Genomic DNA, 9,733 nt, shown 5'->3' on the forward strand with positions numbered 1-9,733 from the left:
AGCTATAAACCCTTGGCATCCCTTCCTTAATGATCTTCTTGCGCTCATGGCTGAGATGATATGTAGGGGTATCTTAGTGGCCAAAACACCTCTCTCTTTGCAATTTTGAATGCAAAATTCTTGTTGCCCGGGAATCTGGAATATAACTTTTCCCTTAGAGCAATCAATGAAAGCATGGTTCTTGGATAGCCAGTCCATCCCAAGTATGACATCAAAATCATGCATATCCAGTAAAGCTAGATTTGCCACCATTTCCCTCCCTTCAAGCAAAAGAATACAATTTCTGACCCACCTATCCGCAACTTCAATCTTCTTCATAGGGGTGCTAACAAACAAGGGTTCATCTAATTTTTCCGTTATTAGGTTCAAAGACTTCACAAATCTCTTAGACACAAAGCAATGTGAGGAACCAGAGTCAAACAAGACATACGCATTTATAGAGTTCATGGGTAATATACCTGAAACAACATTGTTGGTAACATCAGCATCTTGTTGAGTCATAGCAAATACACGAGCATTAGTCCTGGGTTTTTGTTGAGTTGATCCTGCTTCAGTATGCATTTTCCTTGGACAATCTTTCACTTTGTGTCCCAATTGACCGCATTCAAAACATGCCCCAGACTTGCGGCGACACTCCCCGGTATGATAAAGATGGCAGAAGTTGCACTCCTTGGTCTGTACAACATGTCCTTTAGTTGTCTTCTTATTTGGTAAATTTCCAATACCCCTTGGCTTTCCATATTGTTGTATTGCTTCTCTTGCCCTTTTTTTGTCAGACCATTGCTCCTTAGACTCATTCAACCTTGCTTCAACTTTTATGGCACTATCGAACACTTCTTGATAGCTATGATAAACATTAGATGACATGTGATTGCGGATTGTTGACCTCAAACCATTTTCAAACCTATTGGCCTTTGTTTCCTCGTTACTCATATATATTGGAAAGAACTCTCCTAGTTCTATATACTTATGGGCATATTCCAAGACTGTCATATCACCTTGCACCAAATTTAGGAATTCATTTTCTAACACCCTCCTTACACTATCTGGAAAAAAGTTACGATAAAACACCCTCTTGAATTCTTCCCAAGTTATATGATCCCCATCTGGATATGATGCCCTTGTAACCCCCCACCAATGCTCTGCATTTCCTTGAAGTAATGGTATGGTTACACCCAATTTGATTTCTGGAGGGTACTGCATAGCTGCGAACAATTTCTCCACCTCTTTTATCCATCTAATTGCTACCAAGGGATTTGGTCCACCATCGAAGGTCGGTGGGTTTACACGTCTAAACCTTTCAAAGTAGGAAGCTTGATTATTAGTTGCTTGTTGCTGCAAAAGGTTAGCTAACACTTGAAATGTGCCCGCAATATCAACTGGTGTAGTTGTTTGAGGCGCAGCTTGAGGGGTAACTTGAGGTAGAGGAATGCCCGAAGGTGGAACTTCATCAACCGGTACATCTCGAGTAGTCCCTTGAACTAGCCTAGCAACTCGACCACCCCTCGATTGCCTTGCTTGCCTTCCTCTTCCCCCGCCCGAGGTTCCTCCACGACCTCTATCCATGAATTGACTAACTTGCTGAAAGACATACAAACAAAGTAATATGACAAAAACAATGCTAATAACCATTTACCACATCAAATACCTAGGGTTTACAAATGACCCACAGATTCAAGGTTAGAATATAACTTTGTTCACAAGCTTAGAAATTTTTTTTTTTTTAAAGAGTCAATCTAAGGGTAGATAGACAATCTAATTCAAACCTAGGCTCTGATACCAAATCTGTCACGCCCCAAATAATAGCGTAACCCGGCCGTATTAGTAAGACAAAAAGAATAGTAACTATAATACGAAGCCTGCTAAACAAAATATCATCCACAAGATAACCTAAACAACTGCTTGATCTTAAAGTTTCTTCTTCCAAATATTGCTTAATAGGAAGTATAATATATACATTTAAGCATAGAGACATAGTCTAAAATCTATAACATGGAATCCAAGGTCCCACTATGGAGGTTGATCTCCACAAAAAGATCGATTAGAAGGAGTCCCCATCTAACACAAGGCACTAGACTAATATCCTAGAGCCTTTAATCCCAAAAAAAGTGACCTCCCTTGTCTTAACCTCGATCAACAACCTATTCGGAAAACATGAAACACACGAGTGAATTTAAAAGCTTAATAATCATATGACACTTCTCTACCAAATCAAGTATAGAGAATAAAGAGGACCACAAATAGATAAGATAACATAAGATGTAAAGTAAATTGAATATTAAAAGCTTTAGCATTCAAATACAATGTTATCGCATATGAGTATCAATTCTAGAGTTCTCCTTCAAGTCATAAATCATAGATCGATGCTCAAATAACATAAATAAAATAAATAAAATAAAGATATTGCATACCTACCTCCCCGTTTTACTTGAGAACTATTTTATACTCATAGTACGAGCCAAGATCAATTTAGAAAAATTACATTAATCAAGGGTAGCAATTCTACCAATTAAAATCAAGGGAATGTTCCAAATCAAGGGTGGCAAGACCACCAATGGGGAATCAAGGGAACATTCCAAGTCAAAGACAAGGGTGGTTAGACCACCAATATGATTAATGCCCTTGTATATATATATATATATATATATATATATACACACCATGATCAACCTTAAAACATATATATCAAGTTCTCAAATTTTTCATTAGTAATGTATTAATACTTTACCATATAACTCATGCCCATATTCAAGAATAGCTTCAATATTTTGCAATCACTTAGGATATGGTATATAAGTTACAATGAGTAAGTAAGTACCAAGTTTCCTTACCTTAGTAAGCTTTTAAGCATAGAAATCCCTTTACGCACTAACCTTCACGGTCACCTATCAAATACATACACCATTATAACTTACTAATATTCCAAATATTTACACATTCTTCTTGTAATTTATAAATAATCATGTTTTCCCAACACCAAGCAACAACTCAAAAATATAAATAAATGAGCCTAAAGCCTCTATTACCCTTCTTGAAACAAGTACTGCCAAAAACTTACCAAGGAAGATTGAGCTCATTAGGGAGAAAATCAGCCCATAATATGGGTAATTAAGCATAGATTTGTAAGGGAAATGAATTAATAAATTAGTACATCATCTTACTAAAGTAATCACAAAACACCCACTTTAAAACTTAGCAATTCAGATTCTTCACTAGCACAAATTTCCATCTTAAGCTTTGAATTACACAGCAACATTAACAGGGAAGCTAGGTTTTTCTTCTTTAACAACAAAATCTAAATTATTTACCTTGTATTCTTGAGCACTGAAACTACAACCTCTCTGTTTTCCTCCTTCTACGCAAGTCAAGAGCAGATTAAGATGAAATGCCTCTTCTTTTCCCTTTCTTCTCTATTAAGGTTCAAGACTAGTCTAATGTGGTTGACCCTTTCCCATTGGACTTCTATAGCTTAAAGATATATAATTATTATTGGGCCCAAGGGAGGACTAAGCCCAATTAAAGCTTAAGCAATTAAATTATAAGTTAGGCCTAGGGAGAATATAAACTAAAAAAAAAACTAATTAGACTATTATTATTATTATTATTATTTTCAAGTTTGAAAATTTTTCGTTACATACTCTACCCCTTAAAGAAAGTTTCGTCCTCGAAACTTACATACCTTCCCCAACAAAGAGCTCAGGATAACATTCTCTCATTATCTCTTCTCGTTCCCAAGTAGCTTCTCTTGGTGTGTGATTAGACCATTGTATCTTGACCCACTGGATTTTACGTCGTCTTAAGGTTTGTTCCTTCTTGTCAATTATACGAATAGGCACTTCTGCGTAGGACAAGTTACCGCTGACATGTAGTGGCTCATAGTCTAAAATGTGACTTGGATCTGAAATATATTTCCTTAACATAGATACATGGAAGACATTATGGACACTAGATAATCCTGGTGGAAGTGCTACCCTATAGGCCAAATCACCAACTCTTTCAAGAATTTCAAATGGTCCCACATAGCGAGGACTTAATTTTCCGCGCTTTCCAAATCTCATCACACCCTTAGTAGGAGACACTTTGACATACACAAAATCTCCACTTTTGAATTCCAAGCATCGTCTCTTCAAATCAGCCCAACTCTTCTGCCTATCTTGAGAAGCTTTAATCCTATCTCTTATTAATTGAATCTTCTCAACTGTAAGTTCTACCAGTTCAGGACCCAATATCTTCCTTTCTCCAACTTCTTCCCAACACAAAGGTGACCTACACCTCCTCCCATATAGGGCTTCATACGGTGCCATTCCAATGCTTGATTGATAACTATTATTATAAGCGAACTCAATTAATGGTAAATGTTTACTCCAACTGCCCTTAAAGTCAAGTACACATGCTCTAAGCATATCCTCTAGAGTCTGAATTGTTCTCTCTGTTTGCCCATCAGTTTGAGGGTGAAAGGCTGTGCTGAGTTTAAGTTCTGTACCCAAGGCACGTTGTAAACTCTTCCAAAATTTTGATAAAAACCTTGAGTCTCTATCTGAAACAATGCTCACTGGAACTCCATGCAATCGAACAATCTCATCAATATAGAGTTGGGCCAAATCGTTCAATTGTGTAGTACGCCTAACTGGTAAAAAGTGTGCGGTCTTAGTGAGTCTATCAACGATCACCCAAATAGAATCATTTCCTTGAGTAGTCCTTGGTAGCCCACACACAAAATCCATTGAAATGTGTTCCCACTTCCATTTTGGTATTTCTAAGGGCCTTAGCAATCCTGCAGGCCTTTGATGCTCTGCTTTAACTTGTTGGCAAATCATGCATTTTGATACAAAGTCCGCGATGTCACGCTTCATGCCGCTCCACCAAAAGTTACTTTTCAAATCCTTATACATCTTTGTAGCACCAGGGTGTATTGCAAAATGAGACTTATGAGCTTCACTTAAGACTTCCATCTTAATCACCTCATCATTTGGCACGCACAACCTAGACTCGAAGCGCAATGACCCATCCCCAAAAATTAAAAATTTTGTGGTTTCACCATTCTCCACTCTTTCCTTTATCTTTTCCAAACTTGGATCATCAATCTGGGCAACCTTAATTCTATCCAACAATGCTGGTTGTGCAATTAAAGTTGCCATAACCGTACTAAATTTATCTCTCGTTATCACTTCTACCTCCATCCTTTCCAACTCTCTTAGTATTTGAGGCTGCATAGTTAGAAGGTTTGCAAGTCCCATATGAGACTTTCGACTAAGTGCATCTGCAACCACATTAGCTTTCCCTGGGTGATAGTGGAATCTTATATCATAGTCTTTAATTAACTCTATCCAACGCCTTTGCCTCATATTTAAATCTTTTTGTGTGAACAAGTATTTCAAACTTTTGTGATCAGTGAAAATCTCACAAGGTTCCCCATATAAATAATGTCTCCAGATTTTCAGAGCAAAAACCACCGCTGCAAGCTCTAAGTCATGAGTTGGGTAGTTCGCTTCATAAGGTTTTAGTTGGCGAGAAGCATAAGCCACCACTCTATCATTTTGCATCAACACACAACCCAACCCCTTCTTTGAGGCATCACTGTAGATAACAAATCCTCCCATGCTTGAGGGAAGTGCTAATATGGGTGCACTTATTAGACGACTTTTCAAGTCCTCAAAACTTCTTTCACATTCTACTGTCCACTCAAATTTCACAAGCTTCCGTGTCAAGTTAGTTAAGGGAGAAGCAATTTGAGAAAATCCCTCCACAAACCTTCTATAATAGCCGGCCAACCCTAGGAAGCTCCTCACTTCAGTTACATTNGTATTAGTAAGACAAAAAGAATAGTAACTATAATACGAAGCCTGCTAAACAAAATATCATCCACAAGATAACCTAAACAACTGTTTGATCTTAAAGTTTCTTCTCCCAAATATTGCTTAATAGGAAGTATAATATATACATTTAAGCATAGAGACATAGTCTAAAATCTATAACATGGAATCCAAGGTCCCACTATGGAGGTTGATCTCCACAAAAAGATCGATTAGAAGGAGTCCCCATCTAACACAAGGCACTAGACTAATATCCTAGAGCCTTTAATCCCAAAAAAGTGACCTCCCTTGTCTTAACCTCGATCAACAACCTATTCGGAAAACATGAAACACACGAGTGAATTCAAAAGCTTAATAATCATATGACACTTCTCTACCAAATCAAGTATAGAGAATAAAGAGGACCACAAATAGATAAGATAACATAAGATGTAAAGTAAATTGAATATTAAAAGCTTTAGCATTCAAATACAATGTTATCGCATATGAGTATCAATTCTAGAGTTCTCCTTCAAGTCATAAATCATAGATCGATGCTCAAATAACATAAATAAAATAAATAAAATAAAGATATTGCATACCTACCTCCCCGTTTTACTTGAGAACTATTTTATACTCATAGTACGAGCCAAGATCAATTTAGAAAAATTACATTAATCAAGGGTAGCAATTCTACCAATTAAAATCAAGGGAATGTTCCAAATCAAGGGTGGCAAGACCACCAATGGGGAATCAAGGGAACATTCCAAGTCAAAGACAAGGGTGGTTAGACCACCAATATGATTAATACCCTTGAATATATATATATATATATATACACACACCATGATCAACCTTAAAACATATATATCAAGTTCTCAAATTTTTCATTAGTAATGTACTAATACTTTACCATATAACTCATGCCCATATTCAAGGATAGCTTCAATATTTTGCAATCACTTAGGATATGGTATATAAGTTACAATGAGTAAGTAAGTACCAAGTTTCCTTACCTTAGTAAGCTTTTAAGCATAGAAATCCCTTTACGCACTAACCTTCACGGTCACCTATCAAATACATACACCATTATAACTTACTAATATTCCAAATATTTACACATTCTTCTTGTAATTTATAAATAATCATGTTTTCCCAACACCAAGCAACAACTCAAAAATATAAATAAATGAGCCTAAAGCCTCTATTACCCTTCTTGAAACAAGTACTGCCAAAAACTTACCAAGGAAGATTGAGCTCATTAGGGAGAAAATCAGCCCATAATATGGGTAATTAAGCATAGATTTGTAAGGGAAATGAATTAATAAATTAGTACATCATCTTACTAAAGTAATCACAAAAACCCCACTTTAAAACTTAGCAATTCAGATTCTTCACTAGCACAAATTTCCATCTTAAGCTTTGAATTACACAGCAACATTAACAGGGAAGCTAGGTTTTTCTTCTTTAACAACAAAATCTAAATTATTTACCTTGTATTCTTGAGCACTGAAACTACAACCTCTCTGTTTTCCTCCTTCTACGCAAGTCAAGAGCAGATTAAGATGAAATGCCTCTTCTTTTCCCTTTCTTCTCTATTAAGGTTCAAGACTAGTCTAATGTGGTTGACCCTTTCCCATTGGACTTCTATAGCTTAAAGATATATAATTATTATTGGGCCCAAGGGAGGACTAAGCCCAATTAAAGCTTAAGCAATTAAATTATAAGTTAGGCCTAGGGAGAATATAAACTAAAAAAAAAACTAATTAGACTATTATTATTATTATTTTCAAGTTTGAAAATTTGTCGTTACATCTTCGTTGAGCTTCTTGATTGCCTAGTATGCCTTATGTTCAATCTCTACCGGAAGGTAGTATGCCTTCCCATAAACAAGTCTATACGGGGTAGTTCATATTGGCGTCTTGTATGATGTACGAAAGGCCCATAATGTGTCGTTAAGCTTGTCAGCCCAATCTCTTCTATGTCAAGCTACTGTTTTTTCCAAAATAGCTTTAATGTCTCGATTAGCATTCTCGACTTGGCCAGTCGTTTGAGGGTGATATGGAACTCCTCCTCTGTGTTGTATTCCTTGTTTTTGAAGTAGTCTTCTCATCGGCACATTCCGGAAGTGTGTTCGTCTATCGCTAATGACGATCCTTGGCACTCCGAACCTTGTAAATAATCTCTTCAAAAACCATGTTACGCTCTTGGCATCATTGTTTCGAAGTGTTTCTGCTTCGACCCACTTGGATACATAGCCAATTGCGACTAAGATATATTTAAAACCTTTTGAGTCCGGGAATGGTCCTGCAAAGTCGAGTCCCCATATATCAAATATCTCACATGCTAATATGTAATTTTGTGGCATCTCATCGCGCCCAGTAATATTCCCCGTTCTTTGACATCTGTCACAGTTCCTTACACAAATCTGAGCGTCACGAAATATAGAGGGCAAGTAAAATCCTGCTTCTAGCACTCTTCTAGCTGTTCTATTTGCTGAATGATGACCCATACGGTGGCATTCCCCTAAAATTTCGTGCCCCTCACTGTCTGTTACGCATCTTCAGATCATTTGGTCAGCGCATACTTTAAAGAGGTATGGCTCGTCCTAAAAATAGAATCGAGATTCTGCTTTGAGTTTTCTTTTAGCGTGCGTATCTAAGAATTCCGGAAATACTTCTCCTACAAGGTAGTTGGCTAGATCTACATACCAAGGTGTGAGGTATATGCCCATTAATTTTTCCTCAGGAAAATACTCATTAACATCCCTACTCTTATCCTGTCCTTCTTCGTTTTCAAGTCTGGACAAATGACCCGTCGCACTATTCTCTGCTCCTTTTCAGTCCACTATAGTTACATCGAACTCTTGTAACAACAAAATCCATCGAATCAATCTCGGCTTTGCTTCAGGTTTAGACATAAGGAATCTGATTGCGGCGTGATCAGTATGAATTATGACCTTTGACATTAAGAGATATGATCTAAACTTGTCCAATGAAAATACTATAGCAAACAATTCTTTTTCTGTGGTAATGTAAGCTTGTTGTGGTTTTGTCAACATTCTACTGGCGTAAGCAATAGGCTGGAATTTCTTGTCATTTTTCTGTCCTAGCACAACTCCAACTGCAAAATTGCTCGCATCGCACATTAGTTCAAAGGGTTGATTCCATTTGGGTCCTGCGAGGATTGAAGTATCTATCATGGCATTCTTTAGATTCTGGAATGCTTTCATAGCTTCCTCATTCAATTCGAACACAACATCTTTTTCCAACAACCTGGTTAGTGGCTGTGCAATTTTCGAGAAGTCTTTAATGAATCGACGATAAAATCCAATGTGACCCAAAAAACTTCTTAATGATGTTATTGTGAACAAGAAAAAGTGAACAAAGAATATATATTTGAATTTCAAACGTTGCGCGGGTACAGATCTCTATCTAGAAAATCCTCTGATTCTTCACTTGCTTTACTTGACTTGAAATTTTGACTGAAGGGCCTCCGGAACGCGGCTTTGTGCTTCAATGAAGGGCTTTGTTGCTTGATCTTCGTTGAACGGCCTCCGGACTCAAATTGGCTTGATCTTCAGTTCGCTTTAACTTAGCTTGAACACTTGAATATTTGGTCTTCAATCAACTTTAGCTTGGCTTGATTTCTTCAATCTACTTAGCTTGATTTCTTGGATATTTGATCTTTAATCTTCTTTCGCTTGCTTGATTTCTTCAATTCACTTAGCTTGATTTGATTTCTTCAACCCCGCTTAGCTTGGCTTGATTTCTTCAATCCCGTTTAGCTTGGCTTGATTTCTTCAATCCAGAGCTTCTCCAAGTTCTTCAATTCTTCAAGTGTGTTTTTTGGAATGAATGAAGGGCTCTATTTATAGGGGAGAATATGAGAGACTTTTGATGGGTTTCAAACTCTTCAATATTATCCTTATATTATTTAGG

General features: G+C 37.0%; 2 long non-coding RNA genes across 2 annotated transcripts; both read right to left on the bottom strand.

Annotated features, from left to right (window-relative positions):
* Positions 1–1,855: 1,855 nt before the first annotated feature.
* Positions 1,856–3,406, bottom strand: LOC116007651. The gene is made up of 3 exons (XR_004095308.1): positions 3,309–3,406; positions 2,832–2,885; positions 1,856–2,141 (listed from the first exon to the last, which is right to left on the bottom strand). It is a non-coding gene; the product is annotated as an uncharacterized LOC116007651 (long non-coding RNA).
* A 2,435-nt stretch (positions 3,407–5,841) lies between these two features.
* LOC116005476 lies at positions 5,842–7,396 on the bottom strand. The gene is made up of 3 exons (XR_004094976.1): positions 7,286–7,396; positions 6,809–6,862; positions 5,842–6,124 (listed from the first exon to the last, which is right to left on the bottom strand). It is a non-coding gene; the product is annotated as an uncharacterized LOC116005476 (long non-coding RNA).
* Positions 7,397–9,733: the final 2,337 nt, after the last annotated feature.

This window comes from Ipomoea triloba, chromosome 15 (assembly GCF_003576645.1).
Source record: "Ipomoea triloba cultivar NCNSP0323 chromosome 15, ASM357664v1".
Lineage (NCBI taxonomy): Eukaryota > Viridiplantae > Streptophyta > Magnoliopsida > Solanales > Convolvulaceae > Ipomoea > Ipomoea triloba.